Source organism: Rhamphochromis sp. 'chilingali' (assembly GCF_963969265.1).
Source record: "Rhamphochromis sp. 'chilingali' genome assembly, chromosome: 1".
Taxonomy (NCBI): Eukaryota; Metazoa; Chordata; class Actinopteri; order Cichliformes; family Cichlidae; genus Rhamphochromis; species Rhamphochromis sp. 'chilingali'.
In genome coordinates this window covers 61,417,971-61,442,073 of record NC_137929.1, presented here as the reverse complement: position 1 = coordinate 61,442,073, position 24,103 = coordinate 61,417,971, and the positions used below count along the sequence as shown (strand labels likewise).

Genomic DNA, 24,103 nt, shown 5'->3' with positions numbered 1-24,103 from the left:
GTGCGGGATATGAATGACAAGATTTTGTTTTTCTACAAGAGTTAGTAAAAAAACATCTCCAGTGTGATCACATCTTCTTGCCAAACATCCGCAGCTTTGCAGTGTATACAGCACTATAATGACCAGACCTAATTCTTTTGAAAACCACACATCTTTCCACAGGTCTCAACTTCATCAGACATCACATAGAGACAGAGCTGGATGATGCCAGCGCAAACAGCAGCCTAACCGACTAAGATGCTGGATCCATGGGGTCAGGAAAGCCAGAAGCAGGGCTGGAGAGGTACCTTTCATGGCCATTCACTGGAGGTGTGGATCTATTGCATGACATTCCTCACATCAAGAAGCTGTTGATCAAAATCAATACAGCTCTTCCTGCATCTGGAGCTTGTGAAGGACTTCTTAGTCATGTAGGACTCCTGTTCACTGCTAAACAGTCACAGCTTCACAGAAAGAACCTTGAGAGCAAACTGCTGCTGAAGCTTAACCATCACCTCACTGAGTGAAGAAATAGCACATTTTTGCTAAATATGCAAAAATAGATGCACACCCATACAACTTATGGTAAACTGAGCTCATATGTATGTACATACATATGTATGTATGTACATATGATGAAGATGCCTCGTTTTGTTTTCTCTGAGGCTGCTATTTAGTTTTGTTTGTCTGATAGCAATTATTTATAAAATAAATTGGACATTTCAAACAGTTCGTTGCTACTTGAGTAGTCTTTTCACCAAGTACTTTTTTACTCTTTCTCGAGTAACTTTTTTGACGACTACTTTTCACTTTTACTTGAGTAATAATATTCAGTGTTGGGGAGTAACGGAATACATGTACCACTGTTACGTATTTAAAATACAAAATATGAGTAACTGTATTCTGTTACAGTACTGTTTAAAAAGGTGGTATTTAGAATACAGTTACGTTGTTGAAATAAATGGATTACACGGCGGTATTTTCCTGTTTCATATTGTCACGAGTCAGGACTGTTTGCGTTTTGTTTGACAGCTACGTTCTGTTGTTCCAGGCGGTAGCGCTCTCTCTGCCACAGTGTGTTTCCTGGGTGAGAGAGTGCCTTGTTGTTGTTGTTGTTACGCTAAGCTAATAGGCAGATCGTTACAGGCATAGCCCTAAAGAATGTAGCCTCATGGGCAGTGTAATCAGTACTGCAGGGAGAATGGACTGCCGTTATGTCTCTGTGAGCGCGAGGAGGGCGTAAAAGGAAATGTACGAGCTGTCATCGAGCAGAAACGGGAGCTGGAAGCATGTAAATATAATAATAACCACTTCAGCCAAGAAGAGTGCCTGACGAGCCCAGCTGTTAGTAAGCTATTAAGACTCGACTGTACGCTGTGTTCCTGTTTTCCTCTGAAACAATAAGTTCGGTTGGAGCAGCCTTTCAACGCCTCTCTCTGTCTCTCGCTGGCAAAGTTGACCCAGACAACAAAGTAAAGCTAGTTTTAGGCTACGAGCCCAACACGGAATCCGACATAATAGCCAGAGGTCCCTTTACTATGGTTCGGAGCCGTAGACCTTCAGTAATAGTAATAAATCACATGTATGTAGTTGTAAACAGTACGATGATATATTAAGTAATCCAAAGTATTCAGAATACGTTACTCTCATTGAGTAACGTAACGGAATACGTTACAAAATACATTTTGGGGCATGTATTCTGTAATCTGTAGTAGAATACATTTTAAAAGTAACCTTCCCAACACTGATAATATTTTAAAGTAATGCTACTCTTACTTGAGTACAATTTTTGGATACTCGACCCACCTCTGCTAATTACTGATTACTTCCCCCCAAAAGTAATCCCATTACTTTACTGATTACTTATTTCCAAAAGTAATTAATTACTTAGTTACTTTTTAAAAACATGATTTACAACCTGAATAGGTAATGTGGGAATTATATAATTTTTATATTATGTTTATTCTTTTATATCCTTTTTATTAAGCTTTGAGCAGTGGCAGTTGATGAAAACATTTATTCAATTAATTAAACATATAATCATGTTATTACACATTGCACATGTGCTCATGATAGAGTTAAGCACTCAGTCCTGTTAAGGTCGGAAGCTTCGTTCAGCGTGATGGTCTGAATTGATATATTGAAGAAATGACTTGGAGTGCTGTGAATGAATGCACAACATGCTTACATACACACAGACATTAAGTACAATTTCTAGGGTAAAGGTGAAAAAAGTCTTGCTTTGTCTCTACTTAGCAACTAGTGATGCGGGAGGGGCTATAGATAAGCATGCCATGAATAAGTCTACAGGAATCATCCGGAGAAGCCAGACAACCATATAGGACAAAATGCTGTTGAACACGGAAACTTGTTTAACTGTCACTAATTATAATCTATGCATGTGATATTCTTTCCGACGCGAGAAGGGGCGTGAACCCTGACATAATAAAACTATTCTGAAAGTATGTTTTGACGGGAGATCCGTGTTGAGCTGTGCATCTTCCCACACATGTGTTTAATAAAATCATTGTTTTGACGCCCTTGGACCAGTCGTTTGTCTCACACCTCAATCACGAATTGGGACAGTAATAAAGAAGTAGATCATTCAGCCCAATTCAACTTTTTTTGCATAATCTATCATACAAAATATAATCAATTGGAAAAGTCTCTTTTTAATACTTGTTTTATTAGTTTTAATCTTTTAACTTTATGCATCAAGCAAAAATTTAATTATATGCAACATTCTCTGACTGGAAGAAATTTGTTTAACATTTAAACCTATTTTCTGCACATTCCAGCACATAAAATAATTTTTTTGTGTGTTTACACTCAGTCTTTCAAATTGATGCAAGTAAAACACAGCAGAAAATAAATAAAATCAAAGACTCAGCGGTCCTGTTGCTCTGTTTCACCTGTAAAGTAGGAGTGGGGTAGGCGGAGGTTTGCCCTGGTGCAGGTGTGCCGCAGCAGTCAGTGGAAGAATCCACGAGTTTCTCTGTAAATTTCCCATTAAGTGGTAGCGCACTCAGTGCTTGCTCGGAAGTTTGGGGTTTTTTTCGCTGTAAAAAGAAGCTTTCTTCCCACGAACAACGGACGCTAATGTTTTTGTCACTTTTTATGGAATCAAACACAAAGTAAGGTCAGTACTTCCATGCTTTAAATGCTGCACGCTCATACTCTCTCCCGCACTCGATATATTATCCATTGTTGATCTGCACACAGCTGTTGTCATGAATGTTGCACTCGCTTACGTCATTTTCATGAGACGTTCTCGCACAAAAAATCATGGTTTTAGTAACGCAGTAACGTAGATGCTTACGGGAAAGTAACAGTAATCTAATTACCTTTTTTTGGCAATAGTAATCCCTTATTTTGCTCGTTCCTTGAAAGAAGTAATCAGATTACAGTAACGCATTACTGCCCAACTCTGGTGAAAGAAGGATCAGCTTTATTTCAGATTTGAATTTCAGTTTGTGATAATTCTGTTCTGTTTGTGATTACAGGAGCTGCCCTCAGATTCTGACCTCAGCACCACCCAGTGATAGCAGACAGATCATCCATCATGTTCACATGTTAACAGCAAAATTAACTGATGAAAACAGTACAAAGGTTAAAGTACCACATGTGCTGTCAGTGAAAGCTGCAGCTGTTTTATTGATAAAGTTAAAGACAAAGAATTCATCATCCATGTCACTTTGTCACTATATATCAGCATTAACAGGATCTCAGTTTGGTTTTTCACAAAGCTGCTGATCTCAGACCTGCACAGCTTCTGTTTTAAACACTTGATGTACTCAGCTGCATGAAGAGCACAAGCTGATTTTCTCTGACACAGTTAAATAAAATCTGATGAAGGTCAAAGGTCGTCATTTGTATGTCGAACTACAAACTTGTGATCTGGAATTCTTTCACAGTTTTTGCAGATAGTCTGTTATTTACCATAAAGTGATTAAGAGGTATTTGTATCAGAGTAACCAGAGAGGATCATATATTTTTAAATATATAACTTTCTACAGGACTGAATATAATATCTGTATGTAAAAGTCCGGAGCCTCTGGGGAGTATCTAAGTATTTATAGCATTACACAGACCAAAGGTATCATCACAGTGTTCATGAAATGCTGGGTTTATCCATCTCCTGGGAGTGCTGAAGATTTCCCTGTGAGGGAGCTGCTGGTGAAGATCATGAGTCCTGCTTGATCCATGCGATGAGCTTCAGTCTTCCTGGTGTTTCTTAAATAAAGCCTCTCTCAGTGGGTCAACAGAACATCTGGCACAGGACAGCTGTGATGAAAGAAAGGGAAGAAGTTTCTCCGAACCTCTGGACCCAGGAAACCCAGCTTAGTCCTCATGGTCTCCCTCACTAGTTTCTCCCCAGCGTGAATGTAGCTATTGATATAATATGGACTCTATTATTAAATGAAAAGAACAAATTAGACTACACCACTGAAACCTGCTGCTGTTTTTAAAGTTTCCATGTTACCAGGACGTAGAGGGCTCTGAAGATTTAAACAGCTTTAGATCCTTTACACTCACAGTCTTAAATGTTAAAATCTCAAAGGACAGCATTACATCGCTACACATCTGCATCTTGCATCGCTAACTAGCTAGCAACAAGGCTCCAACCCATTGCGTATGCTAGTGGCTAATCTAGCAAACAAATTAATAACAGAGTGATTTTAGATGTTTTAGAACTATGAGATGATAAGTTGCGTGCCTTTTTCATAACAGTTACATGGTTGTATTTACCTTAATTGAACGAGTCGTCAGTCGCGGTAAACCCATCAGCAAATAAACTGGAGCAGCCGGGCTACGTAAAAAGTGTAGGGGGGGGGCGTATGTGCGGTCACGTCAAGACACTACTGCGCAGACTCTGGCTCCAAAAATGCAAGATGGCAGCCTCCACAAGCAGGATATTTTGGCTTCATTTTTGCACAATGGGAGGAGGTGTTGTTAATGTTTGCTACAGTCATAGGGACAGACCAGAGGCGGCCGCCGGTCCGCTTCTTACTGAACTTCAGGTAAGAAGTTATGACCTGCAGTCGATCTGGGTCAGATATAAACCAAGTTTAGGTGTAGTTTATTTTTGTTGTGCTGACTTTTTATAGTTACAATAACGCGTCCTGTGTACTAGCTAGCATGACGGAGTTTGTATACGGATGGGCGGGTTCTATGATGTTACTGATAGTGAACTTTATTTTATTCATAAGGCTAGTTAGTAAAGTTGCCAACTGTCCCGTAAAAAACGTAATTGTCTCGTATTCAGAGAAAATATTACGTGTTTTGTATTGAGGCGAAAAGGAACAGTTTGTCCCGGACTTCAGTTAGAATGGAAAAAGACACAAAGCTGGAGTTATTCTGCATCTTTATGCCGTCAGCTGCCTCTTCTTCTCTCATTCTCTCCCCTCGGCTTTTCTCTCTTATTCATTTATCGTCCACTTTGCGCTAGAAAGAGGACACCAGCAGATGTCGCGCTAAACAACAGCAGCACGTTTAAGCAGCTTGATCAGCTGATGTTTGCTGGAGCCACAGCTGTAAAAGCTGCTGTTGATGATATTGGTTTGATATGTGGTGAGAAGGAAACGTGAAGATGGAACCAGGAGATGTCCTTATTGAATCATCAGAGCTGAACAGGTTTCTGAGAGACAAATAACACCAGGATCCTTTTCTACGTAGCTGACAGCTGGTAACTGTGCAGGGGCGGATCTAGCAAAGTTTTGCCAGGGGGCCAGGTAGGGCATTAACAGGGAAAGGGGGCACAAAGAAATACTTTTCTTTCTTGTTCTCTTTTAAAATGTGTAACTTTTAATAAATAATTATCTGAACCAAAGTTTTATCTGATGTAAAATGTATAGAAATCATACATATACCAAGAAGACAGTGTAAATCACTGTCACAGCTGTGTTTGTTTTCATTCAAAGGCTTTATGGCTTTAATACCTGGTGGGCCGATATCCAGTCAAAATGCCCAGGGTAATTTTTTGTCACAGTCCAGACCTGACTGCAGTGATTGTTTTTGGTACTGTGATGGCTGCACTTACAGCCACACAGTGGTAATACCCACCATGTTAGTGTAGAGGCTTATAAGTAACATTGCATTCACATTTCTTTCTTTAAATATAGGAATTAATTTACAGGACAATAAATAACTGGTTTTGGTTTAGTTAATTCATATATCCACATAACGCTGCATTCTAAAATAAGTGCGCACATTTTAGTTTACACTGTTATGTATGATTAATCTTTTGTTTTCTGAGTTACCTTAGCTGCAGCTGTTCCAGTCCCTTGATTAAGGAGCCAAGAGGTGGAAAAGGGGCGGAGCGAGCTTTAAAGGAAGGCTACAAATTGGTTCACGCCATAACTCAGGACCATGGGGGGGGAGGGGGGGGGGAATTGGAGTTCATTATGTTTGGTTTAGTTAGGTTTTGTGTGTTTTACCCCTTTTCCTGTTTTTGTGGGCTGATCAGCCACTATTTAAGTTTCCCCTTTGTCTCGTTAAGTGAGGTCAGTTTGTTTGAGTTATCAGTTGTGTTGTCAACTTTGAGTAGAGTTTTGTTAGTTTGACCTCTTTTATGGGCCCAAGATTTTGATTCTTTTTGCATGAGCTAACCAATTATGTTTTTTGGGTTAAATAAAAAATCATTTTTTGGACTTTAACCTGTGCCTAAGTTTCCTTCACTGCTCGGTCCATCACAAGTGGTGTCAGGAGTGGGATCAGCAGTTGAAGGCACAGGATTTTTTTTTCTCTTTTTTCCCCTCTTCACTCATCAAGCCATGCACATAATGGGAAGGAGTGGCAGAGGAGCAAAAGGAGATTGTCAAAACCAGCCAGTTGGAGTGGTAGAGCAAGTAGAAGGAGGAGAGGAAAATGGAGCCTCTGGAGGGGTGGATAGTACTGAGAGCCAAGGTAAGGAGCCGACAATGTCAGAACTGGTTTCCATGCGTCGTTCTCATATGGGTCAGCAGGAGGCCCAGGAAGCAAGAAGAAGGGAGGAGTTTACCCGCCAGGAACAGCACTTTAGAGCACTGCAACATCAGTTTCAGCTGTTGCAGGTAGAAGTGCAAGCTCGTACCTCCCCGGTCCCTGAGCCTCAAATGGAGGTCTCTGAGCCTCAAATGGAGGAACCTGAACAACCAGAGTCAGAGTCCTTTGAAGAGGAGGATCCTCCCTGTGCTGGCTCCAGTAATGAGCAAATACATCCTCAATCAGGTCAGTCTCGCTTTTATGAACCCAGGCTGGAAAAATTGACAGAGGAGGATGATATTGAACATTTTTTAACAACATTTGAACGCATGGCTGTAGTTTGCCGGTGGCAAAAAAATGGACTGGGTTTTTCATCTGATTCCTTTACTCACTGGCAAAGCAAGAGGTGCGTATGTTCATATGGATATGGATGACTCTCTAGACTATGACAAAGTTAAAGCAGCTATTCTTCAAAAATATGACATTAATCCTGAGACATATAGACTGAGATTCCGTTCACTGGAGGTAAAACCTGATGAGAATCCAAAAGAACTATATGCAAGTTACATGAGAAGTGGGTGAAGCCAAAGGGAAAAACGGTGTATGAGGTTAGTGAAATATTAATTTTAGAACAATACTTGAGAATGCTGTCTCCTGAGTTACAGATATGGATTAAAGAACGCAATCTAAACTCTGCAGCGGCGGCTGCAGAGCTGGCTGATGTGTTTGTGGCAGCACAGAAAAAAGGACAGTCATGGAGCCTAAAGTGGAGTTTGAGAATGGTTTCAAAATGACCTTAGTTGAGGTTGATGGGAAACCATTAAAGGCCCTTGTTGACTCAGAAAGTACTCAGACTCTTGTGCACCGAGACTTTGTACCCGCAAATAAAGTTAATGTGGAGACAATTCCTGTTCGCTGCATTCATGGAGATGAGAGGTCATATCCAACAGCAGATCTGTACATCAAGGTACAAGGACAAACGTATATTCTAAATATTGGTGTTGCAGAGAATCTGCCATTCCCAGTAGTGCTGGGTCGAGATCTGCCTGTGTTGTTTGACTTGCTGAATCCTAGTCATACATGCAATGTTGCAGTAACAAGAGCTCAAGCTAAGAAGAAAGAGGAGTCCCTACACCCACTCCGTGCCTTGCCCTTCTATGATGCGGATATAGAGACTGCACCCGGGAAGTCTCGTAAGTCACGTGGACAGAGAAGGCAAGAGAAGTTTCTACATACTGCTCTTCGAGAAGCTCCTAGCACAGAGCCTGAGTTACCTTTGGGTTTCAAAATCCCTGTTAATATTATTGAAATGCAACATGACGATCCATCTCTAACATCTCTGTTCCAGAAAGCTGCAGAGAGGAGCCAAGGGACTGAGCAAGAATTGAACAGCAAGGGGGAGTTTCTGCTGGAAGATGGCATTCTGTATCGTCAGCAGGGTTCAGCATTGCAGTTGGTGGTTCCTAGAGCAGTCCAGAAGGTGGTGCTCTCCTTAGGACACTCCATTCCATGGGCTGGCCACTTGGGAAAGCACAAAACCATGGCCCGCATTAGAAAATATTTTTATTGGCCTGGTGTGCGCTCGGATGTAACACTGTTCTGTAAAAGCTGCCCTCAGTGCCAGAAGTCTTCTCTTAAAATCCCCTCCAGAGCTCCTCTCCAGTCTCTACCAATTATCAGCACTCCATTTGAACGGCTAGGAATGGACATTGTTGGTCCTCTAGAAAGGAGCAAGGCAGGCAACCGTTACATGCTGGTTGTGACAGATCACGCTACAAAGTATCCAGAGGTCTTTCCTTTGAGATCAATAAAAGCCAAAGCAGTCGCCCTCTGTCTCATACAGTTCTTCTCAAGGGTTGGTTTTCCTCGTGAGATTCTTACTGACCGTGGCACTAACTTTATGTCCACTTTGTTGAAGCAGGTGTACCAGCTCCTTGGGATTAAGAGCCTGAGGACAACGCCATACCACCCTCAGACAGATGGCCTAACAGAGCGCTTCAATCAGATTCTGAAACAAATGTTACGCAAATTTGTCAATGAAACTGGTACAGACTGGGATCAGTGGCTCCCCTACCTCCTCTTTGCATATAGAGAAGTACCCCAGGCTTCTACAGGTTTTTCACCTTTCGAACTATTGTATGGCCATGAGGTACGAGGCCCCTTGTCTCTTCTAAGGGAGACTTGGGAGGGTGACCAAGAAAGATCACAGGCTGTCAATGTTGTCTCTTATGTTGTCCAGATGCGGGAACGGTTGGAGAAGATGACGGAGCTGGCCCAAGCCCACAAAGCGGAAGCACAGCAGCACCAGAAGGCCTGGTACGACCAGTCAGCTCGGCAAAGTCCTGGTGAGAAGGTGCTGGTGCTTCTTCCAAGTGATGACAGTAAGCTGTTAGCAAAGTGGCAAGGGCCATATGAGGTCCAAAAGAAACTTGGACAAACAACCTATAAGGTCGCTATTCCAGATCAGCCCCGCTCCAGCAGAGTACTGCACATTAACCTGCTTAAGGAATGGGTGGAGAGACCAAAAGCAGATGTCTTTCTGATCCGGGAGGTTTCAGAGGAGGAGGAAGTGGATGATCAGTATCTGCCAAAACCCACTCCTCAGGACCTGGATCTAAACCATCTTCCTGAGGAAAGACAGGCTCAGGTGAGAAACCTGTGTAAATTAGATGTGTTCAGTGAAAATCCTGGTAGAACGGACATTGTGGAACATGACATTGTGTTGAAAGATGGAGCTTCTGTGAGGAGAATGAGTTACAGGATACCTGAGCGTCTATTGATCCCGTTGAAAGAGGAGATCGACCTGATGTTGTCACTAGGAATCATTGAAGCCTCGAAGAGCGAGTGGTGCCACCCGGTGGTCCTGGTGCCAAAGAAGGATGGCAGTATCCGTTTCTGCATAGACTTCAGGTACCTGAATGCAATATCACAATTTGATTCATATCCAACTCCCCGCATTGATGACATGGTTGAGCGCCTTGGGAAGGCCAGATACCTGACAACAATAGACCTCTGCAAGGATTATTGGCAGGTACCACTGACTAAGCGCTCAAAAGAGCTGACCGCTTTCTGGACCCCGTGGGGCTTGTTCCAGTTTAAAGTCATGCCCTTTGGACTGCATGGTATTGGGGCGTCTTCAGTCTGCAGGGTTGACTGTTAATCCAGCTAAGTGTGCCATTGCTAAGGCTGAAACCGAGTACCTTGGGTTTGTGATTGGACATGGAGTAATAAAACCTCAAGTCAATAAGGTCACTGCCATAGAATCCTGTCCCTTGCCAGAGACCAGAAAAAAGCTGAGATCATTTTTAGGTATGGCAGGATTCTATCATCGGTTTATCCCTCATTTCTCCGCCAGGGCAGCTCTTCTGATGGATCTGACTGGTGCCCGAAGTCCCAATAAGATCACCTGGACAGAGGAGGCTAAGATGGCTTTTCAGGACCTACGACAATCTCTGAGTAAGAGCCCAGTCTTGCACAGCCCTGATTTTGAGAGAAATTTCATTCTTCAGACTGATGCCTCAGAGAGAGGATTGGGAGCTGTTCTGTTACAGGGACCGCCTGGAGAGCGTCATCCAGTGGCCTTCATCAGCCGCAAGCTGTTTCCGAGGGAAGTGCGGTACTCAACCATCGAGAAGGAGGGACTTGCCATCAAATGGGCCCTGGACTCCTTTAGGTATTATTTTCTCGGACGGGAGTTCATATTGGAAACAGACCACAAAGCTCTTCAATGGATAGAGAGAATGAAGGACACAAATGGAAGGATCACGCGATGGTACCTTGCAATCCAGCCATTCCGGTTCACCATCAACCACATCCCTGGCAAAGATAACTGCACTGCAGACTGTCTCTCTCGCTGTCCCAGGGAGAGATCTGAAGAGGGGGAGTGTGTGATGGCTGCACTTACAGCCACACAGTGGTAATACCCACCATGTTAGTGTAGAGGCTTATAAGTAACATTGCATTCACATTTCTTTCTTTAAATATAGGAATTAATTTACAGGACAATAAATAACTGGTTTTGGTTTAGTTAATTCATATATCCACATAACGCTGCATTCTAAAATAAGTGCGCACATTTTAGTTTACACTGTTATGTATGATTAATCTTTTGTTTTCTGAGTTACCTTAGTTGCAGCTGTTCCAGTCCCTTGATTAAGGAGCCAAGAGGTGGAAAAGGGGCAGAGCGAGCTTTAAAGGAAGGCTACAAATTGGTTCACGCCATAACTCAGGACCATGGGGGGGAATTGGAGTTCATTATGTTTGGTTTAGTTAGGTTTTGTGTGTTTTACCCCTTTTCCTGTTTTTGTGGGCTGATCAGCCACTATTTAAGTTTCCCCTTTGTCTCGTTAAGTGAGGTCAGTTTGTTTGAGTTATAAGTTGTGTTGTCAACTTTGAGTAGAGTTTTGTTAGTTTGACCTCTTTTATGGGCCCAAGATTTTGATTCTTTTTGCATGAGCTAACCAATTATGTTTTTTGGGTTAAATAAAAAATCATTTTTTGGACTTTAACCTGTGCCTAAGTTTCCTTCACTGCTCAGTCCATCACAGGTACCCCAAAATGTGTATTTAGATACCAGGTGATCACCTGTTTGGGAGTCTACCCAGGACTGAGTGTAAACGTAGAGGAGATAGTGCTTTTGCTGTAGCAGCTCCAAAACTGTGGAACAATCTGCCTTTAGAGATAAGACAGGCCACTTCTGTTTTTTTTTTCTTTGTTTTGTTTTTATTTAATTATTCTGTACTGTTTTATCTTGTTTTAAATATAAGGCTATTTTCATTTTTATGTATTATGTGCTTTTTTTTTTTACTGTTTTCTTTTATTCTATTGTTCTTAACTCATTTATTGTACAGCACTTTGGTCCTGTGCTGGGTATTTTAAAGTCCTTTATAAATAAAGATGGTTTGGATTGGATGAAATTAAATACATCTTGTTTTCTTAGAATTCACTGTTGTGATCCATTGGAACTCTTTTCCTCCTCCCTTGTTGTTCAAACCAAGTATTGATTTGATTTAGATGCATCTTTTGTTCATTCACTGCATTTTGTTGATTGATGAAAATATTGTGATTTTCAGCTAGCAGGGCTCAAATTAGAACAGAGGTCAGTCGTATTTGTAGGTTATTGCCAATAACCTTTAACTATTTAAATACATTTTGTTAAAGTGACTTTAATGTCTCCTGTTTTAGAACAAAATAAGAGAAAACAGATAACTGCTGTTGTGATACCCTTTATCTCTCGCCTGGGTTTGTTGGTTTTGTCAGGTCAAGTAATACAAAGAAGGACTGGCTTTGTTGAGCTTCCTCAGTAAAAACACTCACACAGGTAAACACTTATATTTTCTGTAGTAAATTTACATTCTGGAAACTTAAGCTCACCATCTGCAAACTTAACATGTGAAGTTCAAGGTTACAGAAAACAAACTGAAGCAGAATTAAGAGCTAAAAGTATATATTTGGTTTTGGGTTTTTTTATCAGTACCCGTGAGAACACTGTTTATACTGTGTTGTTGTCTCTGCAAAGGTTTCTATCAATACATCTCAGAAAGACACAGCAAACATTGATGGGAATAACGGTGTTACAAGTAACGGCGTTACTAACGGCAGGCAGCAGCCTACGGCTCATCAGAAGAGGCCGAGGTGATGACTAAGTTTAACAACGATATTGCCAAAGAGTGCCAAAGCACTTTAACCACAAGCATTTGTGAACTAACTTATCTTTCTTGTAGAATTGTGCTCCAAATACACAACTTTGTGCTGACAAAATCGTTAGTTATTCATTTACAAATCAATATTGTCTGTAAGGAGGGCAATCCCCCTGTCTACAGCCCTGCATGTGTGAGTCCTGTGGAGCAACAGTTTGACAACCCTCGGAGTATGTGGCAGGGACTAAACACGATCGCAGACTTTAGAGGGAAAACCAGCACACCGCAGACCACGGCCTCTCTGTGTGAGGATCTAAACGTATTCTACGCTAGATTCGACACAGCGAACACCATGAGACCGGACAGTGTGCGCACCGCGGATGACGTCAGTGCGCACACTGTGTCTGAGGAGGATGTGCGGAAGTGCTTCAGGAAGGTGAACGCGCGCAAAGCCCTGACACTACACACTGCCCTGTCACACCTGGAGAAGAGAGACACGTATGTGAGAATGCTGTTTGTAGATTACAGCTCAGCATTCAATACCATCGTTCCCTTGAAGCTGGACAGGAAACTGCAGGATCTAGGACTGAGTAGCTCCCTCTTTTTTTTTTTTCTTTTTGTTTTTTGCCTGTCCCGTTTGGCTCTTTTGCCATCAGAATTGTTGTCTAAAGGCAAAGAAAGATGCCCAACGGATTTACTTTACCAAATTGACCATCCCAGCCTTGCCGTAATGGTCCATTTGATTCACCTTTTATTGTTTATTTTATTTTCACTTACTGAATACGGGACAGACTTGACTGGGGGAAAGAAGGGGAGAAAGAAAGAGGGAAAGAGAAACAGCTGAGAAGAGGGACAGGGGAGAAGGGCAAAAGACAAAAACCAACAGAATGAGCAGAAAAAAAAAGAAAAAATGCATATATCAATCACCTGGATCACCTGCTGAGAAAGAAAAAAGAAAACAAGCAGAAGAGAACAAGAGTAATAAAATAAACAACATCACAATGATATATGGGAATATGACAGAAAATACTAAATATTAAACATTATTGTGCAGCACATAAGATCAACAGAACACAGTGTGCTTTGAGGTAGAAGCCAAAAAGGGTGTAGTTTGTGGGTGTGATCACCCGTGTGTACACCTGTGAGCATGGACGCGCTTGTTTTTTTGTTTTTTTTTTAAAAGGTTCCTTCATGTAATGATCTGCTAGAGGGTGTGGGGGGGCCACAGCCCCGTCCTCCAGGGCATGAAGCAGGTATGGAGGAGATCAAAACTCCAGACATCCAGAGGCCCCCAGAACACAAGAGACCAAGGAAGACCAACAGAGGGGCAGCCGCGCCACTGTCCCAGTAAGAACTGAGGAGAGTCCCAGATGAGGGTTCACTCAGCAGCCGCGGAGCAGAAGCCAGGGGGAGTTGCAGTGACGCGCCCGTGAGCTCCACCGGCAGCCAGCCGTGCTTGAGTGACCGAGCCCCAGGCCGAGAGGCCGGGGGCACCCCACCTCCGAAGTGGCCCGAGCGAGCCCCAGGCTCCAGGCCCCGATAAGCGGCCGCCAAGGAGTGAGCCGGTGTGTACCTGGACGCCCATCCCCGGACACAAAGAACCACCAACGCACCGATGTCTGAGGGAGTCCGCCACTGGCAGGGGAAGTGGTGGTAGGGGGTGATAGGCCTCCAAACTTTGGAGGGCCTGAGATGTCCCCAGAGAGGTGGCGCCTGACACCCAACCTGACATATAGACACAGACATACAGGCACACACATATACAAACATCCATTCCCACCCTCATACTCTCATATGCACTTACTCCACACTCAACCAACGTGGAGACAGACATAAAGAGACGCTGTACACACGATCACACTCCCCAAGCGTACTCTACAAACCGGGTCTAGGTACCCTTGCCCCTGGAGGGGGGAACTGCACCCAGACCCCAGGTGGTGTTACCCTTTTCCCTGCGGTGGGGGGAGGCAGACCGCCCCGACTCCGCAGCAGCAGGGAGGCCCCACACTCCAGACCGCAGTCGGACGGCCAACTCCTCCTCCTAGCCCCCCCCCCGCTCCAGCAGGTCGCAGAGAATGGGGGTGAGAGAAGACTCCAAACCTCCCTCCACCCGCTCATTGTAGTGTTGATGCATGTGTGTTCTAAGGTGCATTTAAAACCCAGGAGGGCATGGAGCTACCTGCCAGAGAGCAGCAGGTAAGCGCATGGTCCCTCCTGCTGGCCCTCAATGTCTACGTGTATTTAACATTGAGAGGTGGGCAACGACGCCAGGGGTGGGGTGTACACCCTGATGGTACTTTGGATTCCGTGTATCGTGCCCACCCCCAAGATCCTATATGTATGTGTAATGAGAGTGTGAGTAATGTGAATGTCTAAGTTGTGGGATAAAATTGAGGCAGAGGCAGCCAGAAGGGGACGGGGGGGTAGCCTCCTGCACCCTGGTGACATACCCCTACTCCAAGGTCCTGCATGTGTGGGTGGTTGTGGTGGAGCGGGAAGAGGGAGGCAGCTGGAGATGGGGAGGGAAGGAAGGGAGGGGCACGTGACCCCTCCCTGGGGCCAGCTCCCCCGCTGACCCCAGTAGGCACCCCCATACTCCGCGACCCGCCAGGGAAAGGGGGCCCAGGCCCATCCAGACCGGGGCCCAGCGCAGCAGCGCCTCCCGGCCCCACAGAGCCCGGGACAGTCCACCCAACCCCACCACAGGGAAAACTGCACCCACCCCACCATCCACTCATCTTCCAGACTACATAAGACAATAAACACCCAGGCTGAGATCTTCCTCCACCTCTCCTGTATCTCCCCCTCCTGCAGAGAGAGCCCCTGAGGAGAGGAAAGCTCCTGCAAGATGTGACAATCTTCCCCACCAGTTGAAGAGCTTTATATTGTGCATCAAATAAAAGAACATTTCACAACTCTGAGTCAACAGAAACAGGTAACAGAAATGTCTCTAATGTAGACATGTACAGTGTAGTGTAAGCATTAAAAGATCATAAAGGAAACACTAACATTTATGTGAAACTAATTGTAATAAAAAAATGAGCAGGTGCTTTATAGATTTAAAAGAAAGAATCTGAAAACAACACTTTTTTGGTCTAAGTGATCAAAGTAGAAAACAGAACTGATGTTCAAGAACAAACCGTAGCTGCACTAATATTACACATCTCCATTGTTGTGGTGAACAGACATGTTGCTTTTAAAACCACATGCAGTGTGTGACCGTGACTGTTCACTGAGACCATGAACGCCACTTCGCTGGAGCCTTCTTCTTCTTCTAAATTGGAAGCAGAAGGAGCACGAGCTGCTTTGATCTACTGAAAGGAAAAAGAAGAACATCTGAGCTGAAACCAGTCAGCTGAAATCATTAAGACAGGAACAAATTCAATGCAGTGTCTCAGGTGGCTTAGCCTGTTACAACTGTTGATACAAGCTAAATACGGTTAACACACAGTGTCAGGGAGCTCCAGTGTGGGAACTAGTGGCTTTAGGTTTGTAGTCATTTAACTTTCATCCATTCATTCATTTAATTCAGGAGGAAGAAATGTCAGGTTGGTGCAGGCTGGTTACATGCATTTAGTCCCATGCTGTCTTTAACTAAATGACTTGGTTCACTTTATGGCTGGGCTGTATGTGGGGTTATATCATGTTATTTGGGCAGGAGTTCCTGTCCTCTGTTAGACTTAGAAAGTTTCTCCATAAGTAGAGTTTCTAACTCTTATAGCACATCTGTGGCTGACAGCTTTTTGGTGGCTCTTTTTACCCCACACTGGTTGTGAGTGTGTAAATAGCCCCACTAGTTCTTTTGGGTTGCAGTTAACTTGGGAGGAAAAGGTAGGTCTGCCATGACTAGATGAATAACAATTATCTGGGATACATACATTTCATAATGCATGCATATATCTCTATAAACCTGCCTGAGGGCTGCCATTTTTTACATTCAGTTATTTCTTTGTTGAATCTAAATAATGAATGTGTTACAGTTAAACTGACACTGGTCAGTGTAAATGGCTCATTGGGACACAGAAACCTTTAAATTAAACCCTATCACCTGATTTCGAGTGTCAAACAATATCAAAGCTGTAAAAGCTGTTTACAGTCAGAATTTATAAAACTATGCTTGTACATAAATTCAAACAAGTGAGCTTTTCTCTTTGTGCTGAACATCAACACTGTGATTTCTTAGACTGTAAGCTTTACTTTAGCACAACCAGTTGTAGAAGCTGCCACTCCAAATGTCTTTTGATAACAAGAAAAAAATACCTTTTCAGTACACGGCCTGAAGTTCTTCTCTGACATCTTCTGCAATCGGCTTTATCTGCTGGTTTGAAGACAATAAACCACAAAAAAGATGATTTAGTCACTTTGTCTGCGTCATGCAGCTCGAATGTGTCGTGTAACGATGTTGAATAGCCGTCGTTATCCCTCTGCTGCGTCAGTAGGGTTGTACTGTACAGCATCTCATTGATATGTGAGGAATGCTAATGTAACACGATAACAGACTTACATCATTAAAACATAAAGGGCAGGAGATATTTAGATATTTTTATATTTATATTACATTTTATAGCTGACGGATATTACTAAATAGATAGAATTTACTAAATAGCTGGGTGAACATGAAAAATATGTCTATAATAACAAATGACCATGAGAGCCAGTAGAATTAATTCAACTGGACACTCGAAAGACGTCCTTAAATGCTCTTTAAGTGACAGAACAGATGAACAAACAGTTAATCGCTTACTTGAGATGAAATCTGCTCAGCTACTTTGAAAACAGCTTCTAACTGGTTCCTCCTTTAACAGGATGACTGCTCAGGGGTAAGGCCATCATGCAGTCCAGCAACCTTTATGGTTCTGCTTTGATTCACCAGGAACTATTAGGGAAACCTTCCAGCGCCTCCTGTGAAAGACACAGGGATAAACACACAAACATTTATTAACATGTTCCACAGTCTTCCAATTTGATTTTCTCATCCTGTGGACAACAACGTACATGGATGCAGGTTTATTGTTAACTTTTGTAAGGTTTATTTAGTGAACATATCCAGCTGCAGCTCCACTGTGATCCTGAACTGGATAAGCACTTAAGAAAATGTGTCAATGAATGGACAAACATCAACTTACTATATTTATCCAAACAGATCCAAACCACAGATTTATCCAAACAATAATGCTTCACTGAGTCAGAGACTTTAATGTCTCTTCTATGTAAGAATGCAGGTATATCAGCACGAGACAAACTTGACAACAAAGGTTTTTCAGACTGCATGTAGCTGTCCTCTATGTCAGCTCACACATTTACATTTATGTCACACTTATTTCTGCTTTCCCATTTTATAATTATTACTTACATTTTGATTAGATACCTTGAGTTTGTAAATGATCAGATTACATAATTGGAATACAATGTATCCAATTCAGGGTTGCGGGAGGATGAAGCCTATCCCAGCTGATACAGGACAAAGACAGGCTGCCAGTTTATTGCAGGGCTAACACGATATGTGTAACAGAAAATCCACTTAAATGTTTGATATTTCTTATAATAATCATAATTATGACTATTATTTAAAGGCTTCTTTAAATAATACATTTTGATTTTTTATAACCTCTAAAATATAAACCTGAGCTGTTTCAGATTCTGACCTCTGACCTCACTGCAGCTCCCTCTTGGAAGTACGTCTGCTTCTTGTCCCCAGTGTTGACCGCCTGCCCTTGATATCACGTACTGTACCTGAGGAACAAAAAAGGACAAACACTTGCCTTCATTTAAGAAGTACATTCATACAGAGGTAATCTATGGAAACACACTAGTCCACCCTTTGGGAGAAATCAGTTCCTGTGAAACATTTCTGTAAATGAACATCATGTGGAGAATGAATGAAATGAGTTCTTCAGGTGACTCAGCAGTCCCACACTGACAAATGAAATCTAGTTAAACTATTAAGCATCTTTGCTCTTCTGAAATCTGTGTTAAACAACAACAAACATAAATTAGTAACAAAAATACAGCTGAGTAGAGGCTTTACAAACCACCAGCAGCCATAATGCTAAATTTTAATCTTCAAATGTTTCTGAGCCGTCTTCAACCTGCTTTTAACACATTAAAGTCCCACAGTCAATGCAGCCTGACTCAATCCTAGATGTTCAGCACACAGAGACACAGAGGTACCGTTTAAAGTTTAGTGTTAACCTGAGTCACTGATCATTTGCAGTATTACAGAGTCTGGCAGTCTTTGCATGATGTCCACGTCACTGTAAGTTTCTAGCTGACTCTCAGGTGTGACAGGTGTGCCAGCAGGAAAGAGTAATAATAACCTGCATCCTGAGGTTTGTCATGCAGGATTAAAGGAGCCAGGCTTTGTTCACACAGGTATGTGTGTTTTTAAAGGGATGTCAAATGCTGTCATTTTTCTGTAAAGCAAATTTACCTTGCCTTTAGGTATAAATAAAGTTACCTTACCTTACCTTACCTTACAGCTAGGATTGTATTTTACACTGACCCTGGGTCAGTATAAGTATCATACAGTTTAAATGAAGCACTGAATCTTGCACATATTTATTATAGATGCACTGAAGCTAATCGAGATATTTGCTGTCAACCTGTGGCTGCGATTAATCACTTTACTGAAAACTTTATTAACTAGTAACGTCATCAGTCATGACAGAAGCTAATATTTCTGTGCTAACATCGTTTAAACAGTAACAGCTTTACTCCAATATAATCCAATCCAATCCAATCCAATTTTATTTATAAAGCACTTTAAAATACCCAGCACAGGAACAAAGTGCTGTACAGAAAATAAGTTAAAACAATAGAATAACAAAAAACAGCAAATTAAATAAATAAAACACATAAGACATAAAATTAAAACAGCCCTATGTTAAAGCAAAAACAAGATAAAACAGCATCGAATCACCTAAAAACAACTAAAATAAAAATAAAAAACCAACATCTCACGTGGTGTCAAAGGCCAAGGTAAAGAGGTGGGTTTTCAAGAGTGACTTAAAAACAGATAAAGAAGTGGCCTGTCTAATCTCTAAAGGAAGCTCGTTCCACCGTTTGGGAGCTGCTACAGCAAAAGCACGATCTCCTCTAAGTTTACGCCCAGTCCTGGGTATCTTCAGGAGCAGCTGATCAGCTGACCTGAGAGAGCGGGTGGGTGTATAAGGCTGTAGCAGCTCAGAGAGATAAGATGGAGCTAGGCCATGGAGAGCTTTAAAAGTAAATAAAAGAATTTTAAAATGAATCCTAAAAGAAATGGGCAGCCAGTGAAGTGAAGCTAAAACAGGGGAAATGTGCTCAAACTTTCGAGTGCCAGTTAAAAGACGAGCTGCGGCATTTTGCACCCTCTGTAGATGACTAATATATAATGCACTGACCCCTATATAAAGTGCATTACAGTAATCCAGCCGAGTGCTAACAAAGGCGTGGATCACTGTCTCAAAGTGCTGCCGTGAAAGAATTGGCTTTATTTTTGCCAGCTGCCTGAGGTGAAAGAAGCTAGATTTTACCACGGCCTTAATTTGATTATCAAACTTTAGATCACAGTCCACTTTGACCCCCAGGTTTGTGACAGTTGGCTTAACATACTGTGCCAGGGAATCTACATACACATTGGGGGTCTCAGTGGGGCTACCAAAAACCATCACCTCTGTCTTTTTATCATTGAATTTTAAAAAGTTAACAGACATCCAAGCCTTAATGTCATCGAGACACTGAAGTAATGGCTGTGTAAGGTATCTGCCTTTTTTCTTTAGAGGGACATAGATCTGACAGTCATCAGCATAAAAGTGGAAAGCAATGCCGTGCTTTCTCAGTACAGAACCAAGAGGAAGCAGATATAAAGAGAAGAGGAGGGGGCCTAGAACTGAGCCCTGTGGGACACCACACAAGAGGGGAGCGGAGGACGACGCATAGTCACCAAGGCTGACACAAAAAGTTCGCCCCGTCAAGTAGGACCTGAACCACTCCAGTGCTGTGCCCCTAATGCCCACCCAGTGCTCCAAACGAGAGAATAAAATGGCATGATCCACGGTATCAAACGCAGCTGTCAAATCTAAAAGCACAAGAACAACACAGTCCCCAGCATCAGTCGCTAAAAATATGTCATTAAAAACTTTTAAAAGGGCTGATTCAGTGCTATGAAAGGGTTTAAAACCAGATTGGAAAACCTCTAAAACATTTTGCTTTTCCAGGAAGGTCATTATTTTGTTGTAAACTACCTTTTCAAGAATTTTGGAAAGAAAAGGTAGTTTGGAGATAGGCCTGTAATTTGCAAGAACCATAGGATCAAGAGCAGGTTTTTTTAATCAGGGGTTTGACTACTGCATGTTTAAAATCTTTAGGGACAACACCTGACATCAGACTATGGTTTACCAGCTCAAGCACCAAAGGACCAACTGTAGGTAACACCTCTTTTAAAAGTCGAGGAGGGACAGCATCATTTGGAGACCCTGCAGGCTTAAGATGACCAACAGTCTCCTTTAAAAAGGATAGAGTCACAGGCTCAAATCTGTCAAAGACAGCAGAGCAGGAAACAGAGACTGAGAGGTCGTGAGCATGAGGAGAGATTTGAGCCCTTGTGGAGGAGACCTTCTCGATAAAAAAGTGTAAAAAATTTTCACAGGCTTCTGATGAGGGCTCAATACAGTCAGTATATGGTGCATTAAGAACAGAGTTAATAGTATTAAATAAAACACGTGGGTTGTGGCAGTTTGACAAAATAATGTCAGATAAGTGTTTTCTTTTGGCATCTTTTACAGTTCTTTGATATCGACGCCAACAGTCCTTCAGCATCTGGAATGACACTTGTAGTTTGTCCTTTTTCCACTTGCGCTCAGCTCGACGGCAGTCGCGTCTGACAGCTCGGGTCAAGTCGTTCAGCCAGGGCTCAGATTTAGTTTTAGGCAGTCTGGATTTTAATGGAGCCACAGTGTCCAAAGCAGTCCGACAGGTAGAATAAAACCATGAGCTCAGTTCCTCAGTCTGGCTGCATAAAAAATCCGGGATCTTACAGATCTGGTCAAAGACTGTTGAAAAGTGTTCAGCAGTGGAGGAGTTAAAAACACGACAGCGCTGAGCAGCAGCGCGAGTTTTAACTGAGGCACAGGCAAGAGGAACTTCAAACACAGGACTGTGGTCAGAAAACACAGCATCACAAATCTCTATGTTAAAAACAGAAAAACCATGAGATAAAATATAAGGTAACGTTTACACCGTAACTTTAAGCTAGCACCATAAAGACGGTAAAACACGTAATAATATCTACAAATGCATCTTAAAGCTGTTATATTAGCACTCGGTGTATTACTAACATAACCACATTAACATTACTGACACTCGCTGACTTTTAATAGTCATTCTATAAATGCTGTCCGTTTAAACGGTCTTACCTGTACACACTGCATATCCACCGGATTGCAGCCAGAGTGGATTCTGGAGTCTTCCACGCTCCTGTTAGTGATCCTCCATCTGGATGGATGAGAACAACCTTCTGAACAATCTAGCAGGAGATGGCCCATATCTATGGGACTGATTTGTGCTAATAACTGTCACGGCTGGGGCGGCAGTCGTGTGGAGGGTGAGAAAGGAGGATCCAATAGCAGACAATGGCGGAGGTGCAAGTGGGTTTATTTACAGTGCACAAAACCAAGGTGTGAGCAGAACCGAACATAAACCTAAACTGGGAAAACTAATGCAAAAGGGAGGACATGAAACGAGGAGCAGAGAGACACTAAGAAACATGGAATAATGCAGACTACATGGAATTAAACAGACGACGCGACAGAGAGCACAGGAAAACACAGGGCTTAAATACACGGGGAGTAATCAGGGAATGGGCCACAGGAGGGAGACACAGCTGGGAGCAATCAGGCTAACGAGACAGGGGAGAGGTAAAACTGAACACACTGACATGAGACAAGAACTTTCAGAATAAAACAGGAAACTAACAGACACAGAGAACCAGACAGGACACTGAACTTGACAGGCAGACTCATGAGCAGACACAATAACACCATGGACAGACAGAGGGAACACAGAGAAGTGGGAGCAGGAAGGCAAAGAACAGAAACCTAACAAATGGCAAAATCACAACAGAATACACACTCAAAATGAACAAAAGCATAAGGAAACAAAACACTGAGTCCTCAGACTCAGGACCATGACAGCACCCCCCCCCCCCCCCCTCAAGGGCTGGCTCCAGACAGCCCAACAGAAACACAAAAACTGCCCAAACCGCCCCCCCAAAACCAAAAAACAGAAAACGACCTGACCAGGGCGGGCGGTGGGGATCCAGGAGGGAGGGACATAGTCCAAAAAGGCCCAGACAGACAGGTCAGGGGGCAGACCCGGAGGCCGACAGCGCCGGAGGCCAAAACAGTTCAGTTCCGGGGGCCGACCGTGTGAAAGGCAGCGGCAGTGGGGCAGGTCCGGAGGCCGACCGTGCGGACGGCAACAGCGCCGTGAAAACAGTTCTGGGGGCTGACCGTGCGGACGGCAACAGCGGCGTGAAAGCAGTCCTGGGGGCCGACCGTGCTCACGACAGCGGTGGCGACAATCCAAGTCCACAGGCCGGCCACGGTGGCGACGATGCCCAAAATGCGGCCTGGCAGATGACCGACGATGTTGAGGCGGCAGCTGGGGACCAGAAGGCTGCGTGGCCCCTGCAGCATCAGGTGACGCGGAGGCTGGGCCAGGCGAGGCTGAAGACGCAGAGGCTGGACCAGGCGAAGCAGACGAGGCTGAAGACGCGGAGGCTGGACCAGGCGAAGCAGACGAGGCTGAAGACGCGGAGGCTGGACCAGACGAGGCGGAAGCTGAGGCTGGACCAGGCGAAGCTGATGAGGAGGCGGAAGCTGAGGCTGGACCAGGCGATGAGGATGCTGAAGCGGATGCTGGACCAGGCGATGAGGATGCTGAAGCAGACGCTGGACCAGGCGATGAGTATGCTGAAGCAGACGCTGGACCAGGCGATGAGGATGCTGAAGCAGAGGCTGGACCAGACGAAGCTGATAAGGATGCGGAGGCTGGACCAGGCGACGTTGAAGCGGATGCGGAGGCCAGACCAGGCGGAGGCGACGCTGAAGCCGGACCAGGCGACGGCGTGGGTGAAGCTGAAGCCAGACCAGGCGACGGCGTGGGTGAAGCTGAAGCCGGACCAGGCGACGGCGTGGGTGGAGCTGAAGCCGGACCAGGCGAAGCTAAGGCAGAGGCTGATGAGGAGGCTGCTGCGAGCGAGGATGATGAGACTGCAGCTGGCGAGGATGATGAGTCTTGGGGCTGGACGGGCTCCTCGGGCCCTCCAGCTGACGAGGCAGCAAGCTGGCTAGGTTCTCCTGAACCTCCAGCTGACGAGTCTTGAGGCTGGACGGGCTCCTCGGGCCCTCCAGCTGACGAGGCAGGAAGCTGGACGGGCTCCTCGGGCCCCCCAGGGAAGACAGTCTCAGAACCAGTGGGCACCGGAGCCCCTGGCACACACAGGACAGAACCAGCAGGTGCGGAGACCTCTGGCAGAGACA

The 24,103-nt window shown here is 43.8% G+C and overlaps 1 protein-coding gene and 1 long non-coding RNA gene across 3 annotated transcripts in view; both read right to left on the bottom strand.

Annotated features, from left to right (window-relative positions):
- LOC308410647 (putative nuclease HARBI1) overlaps positions 1-24,103 on the bottom strand; it is a gene marked incomplete at its 5' end in the record, with an annotated part of 167,699 nt that overhangs the window by 16,491 nt on the left and 127,105 nt on the right. The window lies entirely within an intron of this gene.
- On the bottom strand, positions 15,024-22,755 carry LOC308410856. Of its 2 annotated transcripts, none has more exons than XR_013974278.1 (5): positions 21,977-22,755; positions 18,227-18,314; positions 17,326-17,483; positions 16,842-16,899; positions 15,024-15,895 (listed from the first exon to the last, which is right to left on the bottom strand). It is a non-coding gene; the product is annotated as an uncharacterized lncRNA (long non-coding RNA). The 2 variants fall into 2 exon arrangements; XR_013974279.1 differs by having other exon boundaries at positions 16,842-16,896.